General features: G+C 42.1%; 1 protein-coding gene and 1 pseudogene across 1 annotated transcript in view; one reads left to right on the plus strand and one right to left on the minus strand.

The window, feature by feature from the left end:
• ALK (ALK receptor tyrosine kinase) overlaps positions 1-13,695 on the minus strand; it is a 516,691-nt gene that overhangs the window by 466,633 nt on the left and 36,363 nt on the right. The gene's annotated exons all lie outside the window — the stretch shown is intronic.
• Positions 6,991-7,659, plus strand: LOC137164484 (uncharacterized; annotated as a pseudogene).

Below are 13,695 nucleotides of genomic sequence, written 5' to 3' on the forward strand. Positions count from 1 at the left end.
TTCCATGCAAAAGGCTCTGATGTAAAAATAGTTGTGGTTATATCATCAACATTTTTTCCATATTCTATGACCTTCAGCTTTCTGGTTAATAGCTACAATACTAGAGATGCTTGAATCTCAGTTGATTTGGCAGTTCACTTCAGTTCCAAGAAAAACTTACCCATGCTTCTTTGATCTGGAAATCAGCCTGGAAATCTTGCAGTAGTGTAGTTTTAGTATTCTAAGCAAGTCTGCTAAGTTTTGGCTTAGTCAGAAATCATATGAGACCAGCAAGCAATGTGTTCATGGAGTTGGACTGTGATTAGAAAGTCAGAATCCCCAAGTTCTCTTCTCTACCACTGTCTTGTTCTATAATCCTAGATACTTAGCCTTACATTCCACATCTATATAATCTACGTAGTTCATGGGAGTGTTATGAGGCTTCATGAATTTGTAAAGCATTGTGAGATCCTCGGATAAAAGAATGAAGTATTACTTCTTGCAATATTTTAGCATTTCCAGTTCAGGTCTGGATCAAAATTAGGGAGGCAAAGGCATAAAAAAGTGAAAAATTTCAAACCTCAAAAGATTGTTATGTTTAGTGTGGGTGAAGATTTGAACTCTGATCGAATTTTATACTCACTGAAGTGTGAAAGGGAAGGTAAGTAACTTCCACTATACGGAGATCCACTCTCACTTCAAACTGATTTTAATGAAATTCTTCATATCATTTGTTGATTAAGTAATAGCTCTGAATTGGAGCAACAAATGTAGGATTTTTGATCAAACTAAGCCATACTTAAGGATGGAAACCTGAATGAAAATCCAAGGAATCAATATACAGGAAGCTTATTTCTTGATAATCATGGGGAGGAGGCTAGAGAAAAATCTCATTTCTAATTTTAGATTCACAACATGCCTAGGGCATCAGAGTCTGTCATGTTCAAAGAATGCTGTTTAGCCAAAGTCTGACCTTAGTTCAAAGAGCCTAGTGTATCCATTCATTGACTAGATGTTGGTCTAGTCAAACCTCAACATCGTTTTGTGGCAAGTGCACAGTTATTTGACCTAGTGAAGAATGTTAATTACTTCCCCTCATGGTGCCTTGATACCCTATTCATTTCCTCCTATCATTGTCTTTTGCCAGAAAAACCTTCCACTCTCTATATAGTAAGCCACCACCCTCACCTCTTTAAATACTTCTTAAAATTCCACTTCTTCCATGTCACTTTTAAATTAGACAATAGACTCTTCAGAGCAGGAATCTAGCATATGTTTTTCAAAAGTGCAGTCTTTATTTGTTCCATTAGGCACCTAGTAGACATTTGTATAGCATCCAAACAAATAGAAATAAAGGAATCCTAGTCCCTTGGAAAAAGCACTGGTTCCTCGCAAGAACAGTAAACTCCCTAAAGAAATGCCTTTTAAACCTAATTTTCAAGCAATAAAACCTGAAACCCCCATACAAATAGTGTGTGTACGATACTGCACATTTACCTTTGCCACCACAATTATTTGTGCACACAAATGGCTAGCAAGATGCCTAATTTAAACATTTTCAGACAAAATTGTATGTGTAGAACTGCAGCTACATTTTTACATGAAGACCTGAAGTCTTAGTGTTTGCTTAATCACAAAAATAATGCCCAAAATAAAAGGTCTGGAGAGATATTTATGGAACAAGTTATTAGTGCAAACACCCAAAACTACTGAGAAATAAAAGCTTTTATCTTGGGTGACATTTCCTAACCCATCCTGAGTTATCAACTTTTGGGACTGTATGGAAAAATATATGGGTCAGTGAGTACTGGTTTTCCTGCTGAGAAGCAGCTGGAGGTAACTATTAAAATATATAGGACCTCATTATCTAGAAACAAGAGCTTAATAAAGCATGGTGGATTATTATAAATACTAAGTAGGGGAGTTTCTGAACAAAGGGGACTGCACTGCATCCTTAAATATGGAGTTTAGTGTAAATCTATAATAGGCCCAAAATGTAATTAAAAAACAAAACTGAACTATTACCTGAAAATAAAACAATGAAAAAGTGTTAAGAACTAAGGAAGTGGCATGCATAATTTCACCAGCCATGCTGAGTCACGTGCCAGCCTATTAGAGGAGAATGGGAACATGAAGCATCTAAACTACTACTCCCATGAGAGTTCTTTCCATTTTTAATTTGTTTTCCTCCACATAAAAATTGCAGTTTCCTATGGAAAATGCCAATGAAAATGACTTCTCTCTCATTGTTGTGGAATTTTCCATTGTAAAAAACAGAACCCATTTTCTGACCAGCTCTATATACAACTAATAATGCAGCCCATGTACTGTACTGACTGTATATTGTAGTGGATAATGCTAATACTTTGGTATAGCTCCTTTCATTGGAATATGCTTTACAAATATTAATCCCAACACCCTAGTGACATAGTTATTGCATTTTAACCATTTCATAAATGAGGCAGAGAGATGTTAAGAGACCCCAGGTCACACACTGAGGCAAAGAGTCATGATTCCCATTCCCCTGCTTTGTACAGACAATCCAGCTTCTGAATGACATCCTCAAGTGGCCACATTCCAGAACTTTTTACTCAGTTCCTACCCCAGGCAAAATTCCCACAGAGTCAGAGACTTCAGGATGTGGCTCAACAATACCACTATCAGCCAGCGGGATATATCACATGATCCAATAGGTCTGTAGTTTCTATGGGTCCCTAGCCAGATGCTTGATGAAAAGCATTCTAGGCGTATCACTGAAGGAGATGGCAGTTTGATTCTATGGCTGCTGCCTGAGAACATACACCAGCATATTAAAATCAGGAGTCACTTGCTATGACCCTGATCCTATAAAAAAGCATACACAGCCAGTGGGGCTCCATTCAGGCACAGAGGTCTGCCTGTGTACATCTCTTTCGAGGCCTAGGCCTTATGTTTGGCAGCAAGGTGAACAATTTAAATCCTTATTTTAATCACAATTTAAGTCAGCAAACAATTGATGAAAATCAGAGATTTAAAGTTATGTCTTGCGTTTGTACTTTTTACCTATTTTCCTAAAGAAAGGTCAATTCTTACTGGTTGGTAACCATTAAAACATATTGATTTGCAATTAAATATAGCATTTACCCTACATTTAAGGGGTTTTTTTGCTTACCAGAAGAATAATTATATCTATACATGTTTATATAGCTTACATTTATTGAGATTCTTAATTTTTACATTATGTTAGAAAATGGTAAATTATGTTTGTCTTATTAGATAATTTTTATTGTGAATTGTGTCAAGCTGTATTTGGATGGAAATTCAAATTTAGTTAAAAATGCAAGAAAACAATGTTCTTGTTTTTTTATTAAATAAAATATTTTAAAATATGCTGGATACATAGAAGTTTATTGAAACATGTTTTGCATTTAAAACTAAAGTAATTTATTAAACAAAGGAAGTTGATCTGATTGTTTCTGGTTACGTTTCATTATCTTGGAACTAGTAGATATCCTCTCATACCTTGTTTTTGTTCATATACTGGAAGAGGAAAACAAGCTTTCCTGCTTTTTCAACTCCCAGTTAGTTTCTTAACTTTGAATGAACCAGTCACTGAACTAAACTAATCAAATAAACTGAAGAAACTATTTTCTCTTGCAGAAGAACTGCTTTCAAAAGCTGGTTTAGCACTTCAGCAAACTCTAGTTACAGGCGTGTTGCCATTGGCTTCCACCAGTTCAAAGGTATGACTTTCTTTAAAACTTTTCTGTGAACATATACTGCTTAATCTAATTTAAATGTTAATAGCATATAGTAAGATTATGCTTAAAAATAGGTAGTCATAATTTCAAATTTAGTTCTAAGTAGGAAACCTGTACTTCATTTATTTAAATACAAATGCAGTTAAAAAAAAATCATTGATTTTTATCACCCTGATTAGCAGGGTTTACCCTTCAGCCCTGAGAGAGAAAGGAATAGATGGACAGCCACATGCAGAGAGATGTACTCCTAGATTGACAATGGAATGCTGCCATAGAAGCTAGGCCAGCCTTTTTGGCAAGCAAGGAAACTTAAGCAGAAAATGTCCTGCTTGTTCAAGAACCAATAGCATTTCTGACAAGAGGAAAACTTTTACAGATTTAGACAATAGCCAACACAGATGTGTAGATCAGATAGAAGAGAAACCTATAGACAGGCTGAAAGATAATCAGGAGAGACATTTTAACCTTTTACAGAAGTTCAGTAAATATTAATTTATGCTGCCAATTACCTTTTTCTGTACCCCACTCTCTAGAGCCTTTAGTCTATTTTAGGACCTTATTGAAGCATTTCAAAGTACAAAGAAAAGGGGAACAGAAGAATGGAGTGGAATAGTCATTTGTACATTGCAGCATTGCACAAAAATACACATGAAATGGCACAATAGTATATCTGAATGGTAATTTTATAACACCATGATGTTCATATGAATATCAGCTCACATCCCTTGAGACTTGCTGTATTTCTGTTGCCAGTTCAGAAATTATTCATCAGATTAATAAATTATATACTTTATAAAGTATAAATTATACTTTGAGGCCTGAATAGTTTTTGGAGTAATTAATTATTAAAAAGCATGTAAGAACAGTGGAAACTGGGTTAGTTGACTAGCATCTAACTTAGGGCCTGATTCTTCAATGTATTTAATATCTTACAGGGACATCAGCTTCCAGATGTTTGGTTATATAGAGCAATATCACAAAATGATTGAACCATTCTTGTCCAAAACGTTTTTAAAATGTCACTTTGGGCAGAGGCCACACCTGGAAAGTGATTTCAGAGGCTCAACTTTCTGAAATAAAGTAGTTGGAATTACAAAATATTATGCAACCTTAATGATAGCAGAAGTGGCAGCACATAAATTGCATAGGCCTTTGAGATCTTTAGAGGAGAAAAAGATACAAGTCTGCACATGTGCGAGGGTGTGCACACACACACACACACACACTCACTCTACCATACAGACAGAGATACACCACAGTAATCAGTTCTGTCAGTGAAATGCATCCACCTCTGGCATTTATGTGCACTGATAAACAACTGCTGCATTCCATTAGCACAACATAGTTTATGGTAGGAATTGAAGAATAACATTTTCGAATTGAAATCTAACCCATTTCCCAAAACAAAGGTCTTTGTATACTTGATTCTCAATAACTTTAGTAAACTGAATATGTCCTTGACTAAGATGTTTTCTCAATTCCCTTTAATTCTAGCCTTCTAACAGCCAGGCAACTGCCAATGATTGATTAAATTGATGCTGTCTAATTTGTTGCCTTTGTCTCCATCACACTTCCCCATAAATACATACAAATCACTAGCGTGCAATGATTTAGCAATAACTGCATGATGGAGAAATCTGTCACATTGTTTATAGAACAGTGGCATAGCTTTGAAACAATTGCTTGTTCAATAAATAAATCAATGGTTTGATTTAGAATCAGTGACAACCCTTCAGAAATCCAGCTTGTGACTCTGCAAACGCTGTTGAGTATTTTATTTACACTCCCCTTAACATTCAGTGAGTTGGCTTTAGTTCTCTTTGTTATTACAGTGACACTCAGCTGTAATTGACATTGCTCATTAATCCTTCCATCACAGTCTTATAGCATTCATCCTGTCTTGAAAAAGTGAAGAGAACTGGTTTTCCAACTTCTCTAGAACCAGTCTCTCCAAAGAAAAAGGAAGCACTTTATCATGAATCACTTCCCATTTCAAAGCAGACAGGTAGCTTAAATATAGTATTTGATGGAAAATCCATCATGCATTGAATACTTTTAGAAATATAAACACTAAATTCTATCTGAATCTGTCCTGTGTATTTATAAAGTGCCTATCACCATAGTATCCAGGTACCAAAGAAGGCAATCAAGATTTGCACTGCAAAGTTAATACAACAGATTTCTTGATTCATTCTGTTCTTTGATTCTCCCATATTTCCTTGCTGGTTGTGGGGAGATGTGTACCTGTGTGGGCATGCATGTGTCTGTGTGTGCACTTGCTCTTTCACTGCACACTTGCATTTACTACAGGAAGTCTTTGACAAAAAGGTGAGCTCTGCAGAATGCTTTGAAAATGGTTAGACTTTACCTTCTTACGGTACCTTGTTCTCTTAACAAGTCTCTACCAAACAGATTGTCCAGAGGCTTATAACTTGGATAAATTAGGGTAGATTTTCACAAGGATGGCAAAGGCATATCCCTGATGCAAAAGCCATACTCCTCCCCTGGTCAAATTTCAACCTCCTTCTCAATGGCACAGGGAAGCTTGAGCATCTCAATGAAGTGGTGGTCAGATTGGTTTTTTTTTGTTTGTTTGTTTTTTTGGAATATGGGCAAGACCATGTATTATTTCCAAATCTCATTCTTAGAAGTGTCTGAACCATTTCAGCAGAAACTTCCCAGAAGGCAGCTTTAAGCAGACACCCAGCATAGCAAATTTCAGCCCAGACTGTTAAAGTTTAGCAAAGTATAAGGCTATGTCTACACTGCCGAGGGAAGTCGACTTACTTTAAGTTGACTTTCAGCAGTTGATTTTTAGAAATCACAGTAGCGTGTATACACTACGCTGTTTGCGCAGGTCTCCTGCGTTTACACTGACCAGCCTTAATTTGAATTGCAAAGCAGTGCAATGTGGGTAGCTATCCCACAGTGCAACTAGCCACGGTGGCTGTTGGGACGAGTGTCATAGTCCCGGGATGCAATGCTGCTTCCCCCATCCTTCTCCCTCCTCCCCCCCCCCCGCAAAAAAAAAAACAGGAAAAGTATTTTCGTGCCTTTTTTTACTCCCCACGATCGCCACTGCTACAGAGGCATGGAGCCAGCTCAACTCTGCACTATTATTGTGAGCATGACAAATACATCGTGGCTTACTGAGTATTTTAGAAATAGAGCAATAAGCCAAAGCAGAGACAACACCGATGCCGCCCTGCTACAAGCCATCGAGCAGAACAATTCCCAATTGCTGCAGGCTGTAACGAGTCACCCGCAGTCCATGGAGCGCCGGTTCTGGTCCCGGGAAACAAGCACAGACTGGTGGGACTGCATCGTTATGCAGTTGTGGGATGACGACCAGTGGCTGCACAACTTTTGTATACGAAAGGCAACTTTCCTGGAACTGTGCTCGGACCTGGCCCTGTCCCTGAAGCAGGTGAATACTCGCTTGAGACAAGTTATGATGGTGGAGAAGTGAGTCACCATCACTCTCTGGAAGCTGGCAACCCCTGACTGTTACCGCTTGGTTGGAAATCAATTCGGAGTCGGTAAATCTACAGTGGGTGCTGGCGTGAATCAAGTGTGCAGTGCCATTAATAGACTTCTGCTATGAAGGATAGTGACTTTGGGAAATGTGCAGGATATAGTGGAGGGGTTTGTCACAATGGGCTTCCCAAACTGCGGGGGGGCCATTGATGGGACACACATCCCTACCTTAGCACCTGCACACCTAGCAACCAAGTACATAAACCGCAAGGGGTACTTTTCCATGATCCTGCAGGGGCTTGTGGATCACAGGGGTCGTTTCACTGACATCTATGTGGGGTGGTCTGGAAAGGTGCATGACGCTCGTGTATTTCGTAATTTGGGGCTGTTCTCTAAGATGCAGGCAGGCACTTTCTTCCCTGACCAAAGAATTCACATCAGGGGTGTGGAAATGCCAATAGTGATCCTGGGGGATGCTGCTTACCCCTTGCTCCCTTGGCTAACGAAGCCGTACACCAGTCACCTTGACAGCAACAAGGAGTGTTTTAATAAGAGGTTAAGCAGTTGCAGAATGATTGTAGAATGTGCCTTTGGGCATTTAAAGGGTAGATGGAGAAGTCTTCTCACTAGGCTGGACATGAGTGAGAAGTACCTCCTTTCAGTGATATCTGCTTGCTTTTTTCTTTATAATGTGTGTGAAGTGAAGGGTGAGTGGTTCCCCTAGGGTTGGACTGTGGAGGCAGAAAGACTTGCTGCCAATTATGATGAGCAGCCAGATGCCAGCACTACGCTGAGAGCTAAACACGGAGCACTTTGCATTAGGGAAGCTTTGAAAACCAGGTTCTGCAATGAGATGCAGGAGTGATTTCGGTTCCTGTATGTTGTTTGCCTTTGGTGAACGACCCCCCCCCCAATCAATATCCATGCTCATCAAATCCTTCCTGAAAAAGATATGATTTAATAAAGAAACATGTTGAAATGATGCAAAACTTTATTTCTTAACATTCAAGTCAGGGCCGGTTTTGTTCAACATCTTCATTAATGATCTGGATGATGGGGTAGATTGCACCCTCAGCAAGTTTGCAGATGACACTAAGGTAGGGGGAGTGGTAAATACCCTGGAAGTTAGGGATAGGATACAGAAGGACCTAAACAAACTGGAGGATTGGGCCAAAAGAAATCTGATGAAGTTCAACAAGGACAAGTGCAGAGTCCTGCACTTAGGACAGAAGAATCCCATGCACAGCTACAGACTGGGGACTGATGAGCTAGGCAGCAGTTCTGCAGAAAAGGACCTGGGGGTAACAGTGGATAAGAAGCTGGATATGGGTCAGCAGTGTGCCCTGGTTGCCAAGAAGGCTAATAGTATATTGGGCTGCATTAGCAGGAGCATTGCCAGCAGATCGCAGGAAGTAATTATTCCCCTCTATTTGGCATTGGTGAGGCCACATTTGGAGTATTGTGTCGCGTTTTGGGCCCCCCACTACAAAAAGGATGTGGAGAAGTTGGAGAGAGTCCAGCAGAGGGCAACAAAAATGATTAGGGGGCTGGAGTACAAGACTTATGAGGAGAGGCTGAGGGAACTAGGCTTGTTTAGTCTGCAGAAGAGAAGAATGAGGGGGATTTGATAGCAGCCTTTAACTACCTGAAAGGGGGTTCCAGGGAGGATGGAGCTAGGCTGTTCTCAGTGGTGGCAGATGACAGAACAAGGAGCAATGGTCTCAAGTTGCAGTGGGGGAGGTCTAGGTTGGACATTAGGAAAATCTTTTTCACTAGGAGGGTGGTGAAGCATTGGAATGGGTTACCTAGGGAAGTGGTGGAGTCTCCATCTTTAGAGATTTTTAAGCTGCGGCTTGACAAAAACCTCGCTGGGATGATTTAGCTGAGGTTAGTCCTGCTTTAAGCAGGGGTTTGGACTAGATGACCTCCTGAGGTCCCTTCCAACTCTATGATTCTATGAAGTCATGGAGGAAGGGCGGGGGGGGGGAGGGGGAGGAAGCATTCTTTCACTGTCTCAAGAGGTAGGGTGGTAGCTTGCTGGCCAGATGTTAGCATGGCCGCTGCTGCTTTCTGCTCGCCTCCACTGGGGTGGAGGTGAGCACGTACTGCAGCCTGGACAATCTCCGAGACCTCTTGGGGGCGGGGGAAGGGAAGGGCGGCAAAGTTCAGTTGAGGAGCATTATGGAGGGGCTGCAGCAGGACTCTGTCCTACCTCCCCTCCTCCTGAAGCTCCACAAGCCGCCGGAGCATCTCTGCTTGGTCCTGCATAATTCGCAGCATTTCCTGCGTGGTACTGCGATCATGCTCCATCATTTCTCGGTGACTGTCCCTGTCCATCTCCACGTTCTGGACAAGATCAGCCTCCACGCTCTTTGCTCTGTCTCTGCGGCAGCTGAGGCGTTCATGAGCTCCGCAAACATGTCATCTCTGCTTTTTTCCCCCTCTCTTTCTAATCTGAGCTAGTCTTTCCAAAGCGTGAGGGTCAGTCCAATGCCCAGGTGTCTACAGAATGAAAGAAAAATAACAAAGTAGCCACTGTTAGCATAGTGAAGAAAATGATACAACTGTAACAATGTAGATAATGATCCCCTGATACAATGAAGACAATAATGGCAATGCAGTGCACAGGGCAAACACAGAGCCTCATTCCATTCCTGACGTCCCAGAAGGGTCTGCTCGCTGTGCCATTACAGAGAAGTTCAGAGGATAGCGTGGTGGGGCGGGGGCAACTCTGCTGGTCTTTTAAACCCTTACAGAGAGGAACTGTGGAGATCTGGGGGGGGGAGGGGAGTCTATGCTAAGAACACAGATTTGCTGGACACAGCAGGGCACCAGCAGTGTTCCGCCATGATGCAGGGTCCCTTGATTGCAGCGAAGTATCCTACCATGGAGGGAGGAACAAGGCAGCCCTCCCCTGAAAAGTTTTGCGAAGGATAACAGATTACATACATTAAAGTTTCCATGAGCTATCAACTGATGATAAACGTAGCATTTCTCATCACATAAATCAACTGTTCCTTGGGTAACCCCACAGTCACTGAAATGCTTGAAATCCCCTTCATTCCTCCCCCCCTCCACTCCAATGTAAAAGGACAGAAATGCTAAGAAGAAGAAAAAACTCACCAGATGTGCCTTCCCCGGGATCATTAGTGCTGTCCTGTGTGCTGCTGGACTGCTCAGGGGTCAGGAATATGTCCTGACTTTCTTGGAGAATGGACACCCCCCGCCGTCCTGCACCCTGCTCTCTTCAGCCTCCTCCTTGTCCACGGAGTCCTCATCTTTGTCCATGGACTGTGACCTAGCAGAGGTATCAATGCTGCGGGGCAGCACTGTGGTGGGATCGCCACCGAGAATTGCGTGCACCTCATCATAGAAGCAGCATGTTTTGGATGAGGAGCCAGAGCGGCTGTTAGCTTCCCTGGCTTTCTGATACGACTGACACAGCTCCTTGATCTTCACGTGGCCCTGCTGAGCAACCCTCTTGTGTCCCTTCTTCAGCATGCCCTGGGATATCTTCCCATAAATGTCCAGATTCCTTTTGCTGGCTCAGCCAGAACGGACTCCTCGCCCCACACCCCGATGAGGTCTAAGACCTCTGGTCGACTCCATGCTGGAGCGCATTTGGGCTTTGCAGTAGCCATGTGGAGAACAGTAACAAAGCGCTCTCCATGCTGGCAGCACAGGAAATGAAAATTCAAATCTTCCCGGGGCTTGAGAGAAGGGGACTTTTCCTGGTAGTGTGACCACTGGAGCAGCACAGCACGACTGTCCAGAGTGGTCAAAACGGGGCATTGTGGGATACATTCCAGAGGTCAATTAATTCGATTTAAGTTCTGTTGTGTCTACACTGACACTAAATCAATTTAACAAATTTGATTTAGGCGCTACACCACTTGCAGAGGTGGTCTTATTAAGTTGATTTTCCAGGCACCTTAATTCAAATTAACAGTGGTGCCAGTGTAGGCGCGGGTGTAAGTAGGTTGACTTAAGTGACTTTAAGTCGACCTAAGTCACGAGTGTAGACCAGGCCTAAGAAACTAAAAACAGGGTCTTATGATGAGAAGTATTGGGCAGCTTTAGCTGTAGACAATGCTGCCTGTACCTCCTATAAATTTATTAAAGCACTACACCAGACCTATCCCACATACTGCATTTAAGTTAGCAAAGTTTGTTGTCAATGGGCAAGTTTTGCAGCTTGTGTTATAATAATGCTTGAGGTTTGGGCTGTCCCATATTGCCTATTCAAGACATAGTGCCCTAACATAATGGCTCAATTCTTTCATTTTATGGATCACTATGCAAAAGAATAAGATTCTGTCATGGACCTCTACCAACCACTCAAAAGTAATTCTTTCTATGGACCACGAAGAAGTGCTCCAAGCACAACTGGTAATCTTCAAACAAAGTCCAGGAACTATTGCATTGGTTTACTTGATAAGCTCTGTATGAAAGGAACTCTTTCACTTCAGAGTTTCACACAATCGCTTGTCTTTAAATCAAGACCTCCATTTTATAACTTTCTCAAATATTACTTGAAATTTCATGAGCCCTATTTTCAGGACACTGCAGCGTGAAAGGAGCAAGAAAAAACTTATTACTGCAGTCTAGTACCATAGTGGGCTGCTCAGCCAACTGTAGATATTTCGAATTCAATTGCCCCTATGCAAGAAAGGGTAGAAGACAATTAAATAAAAATCAATGGTCATGCTTCATATAGTGCTTGACGTCGTACTTTTTCCAGGGCTTTGATTATAAAATGCAGCACATCTGCTCAGTCAGTGCATCTTGTCCTTTATAGTATTTTTTCCACTTTGCTGCCCTTCACCTTTCTTCCAGGACATTCTGGGGTATAAAGCACATGGAATTCTGACTGCTGGTGTTGTAGTTGCAACATGACAATCTTTTGTTGGAAAGTGACACTGTATGAACTCCTCTCTTTAAAGAATAAATAGACAGGGAATGGAATACAGAGCATAAGCTTGAATCTAACAGAGGTCAATAGCATGCACAGGCAATTGACATCGGGTGGCTGTTCAGTGGGCTGTGTGGTATTTAATGGTGGGTTCAGTCAAATGCTTAACGGACAAGAGAATACACCACACCACCAGGACTGCAATTTGCACCCATGTGCAGTCTCAGCAGAGACCAAAGATTGCATGAGAGACGGGGAATGGATTTCCCTCTCACTCCTAAAGGATAGTCCTTCCACAGCAAAAGTTACACCCGGCACTCAGGGAGCTTGCATTGCCAGTGCCTGAGCTGTAGCTCCCACCTTTGATTGGAAAGGAATCACAAATAAAAGCAGTGAATTTAGCTCCTATTATGGGTTCACAATGTGGGATCACACTACCTGTGCATCAGGAAATTCTGACGGCTGCTAAGTAATTGTGAATGTTTTCATGTATCATAAAAGTTTCAGGAATTTTGACACATGATTATTCAGCCAAATGTATTTATTTCCTACTCTCCTGCTTAAGAATTTTCTGACAAGGAGCACGAACATTATGATAGAAAAATGTTTACCTAAACACTTAGGTTATTTAGGAGGCTTGGCGCCACTGAAAATCAATGGGACCCAAGTGACTCCGGTGCTATTGAACACAGGGAGTTTTTGAAAATTGTACCTATGTGACATAAGTGACCAATCACACATCAAGAGTAGCAAATAGCTAATGCACACCATTCCCAAATAATCCATAGCTGAAATTTGTTCACCAACAAATGTTTGGCTAATATTTATGAATTCAAGCCTGTATCAGCAACGAATGGCAATGATCTAGTGTGATGGGGTGCTCCACTCACCTCTAGGAGTGCTCCTCCTCCTGACTGTTCTGGGAATAGCTTACCAGCTCAACGCCCTTTCCAGGGGTTACATGCCCTCTCTCAGCCTCTATCTCTGAGTCTGTAGCCCCTCTCTCACTCCACAGGCTGCTGTTACCTCTTCATGAATCAGCCCTCCGGTTACATCACTACACAGTTTCCCCTTCCAAGGTCCTAGGTCTTTCTTCAGTGGTCCTAGGCATTTACCACTGCATAGTGCTTCTCCCTCAGTGGCTGGCAGGGGATTCTAGGCCCACCTTCTACTCCATGTTCCAGCTCAGGGACCCTCTAGCCAGCAGTCTCGGTCTGTTCCCTTTTAGGTCTTACTACCTTTCTCCTGCCATCTAGCATTCCCCTCTCTCTGGGGCTTGCCAGCCTCCTGACTGCCCTACCCCAGGGAGAAACTGTGGGCTACCCGTCCCTGTAGGCTTCAAACACTCCTTACTTCTCCCAAGGCCTGACTACAGACTTATCCAGCAGCTGCCTCAGCTACTAATTTCCTGACTTTATAGTCCCAGTTTGTTCATCCCCAGCCGGGCTCCCTCCCTCAGTCAGGGGATTGCTTAGCCACCTGACTGCGGGAGGGAGCCCAGGTGTAGAATGTTGGGTTAATTAGCTCCCTTCTCAATCTGCCTTAACCCTTTCAGGGGAAGTGTGGGGTGAACACCCCATCACATCT

Source organism: Emydura macquarii, unplaced genomic scaffold (assembly GCF_026122565.2).
Source record: "Emydura macquarii macquarii isolate MOO-44397 ecotype Brisbane River unplaced genomic scaffold, CSIRO-AGI_Emac_v2 contig_2676, whole genome shotgun sequence".
Taxonomy (NCBI): Eukaryota; Metazoa; Chordata; order Testudines; family Chelidae; genus Emydura; species Emydura macquarii.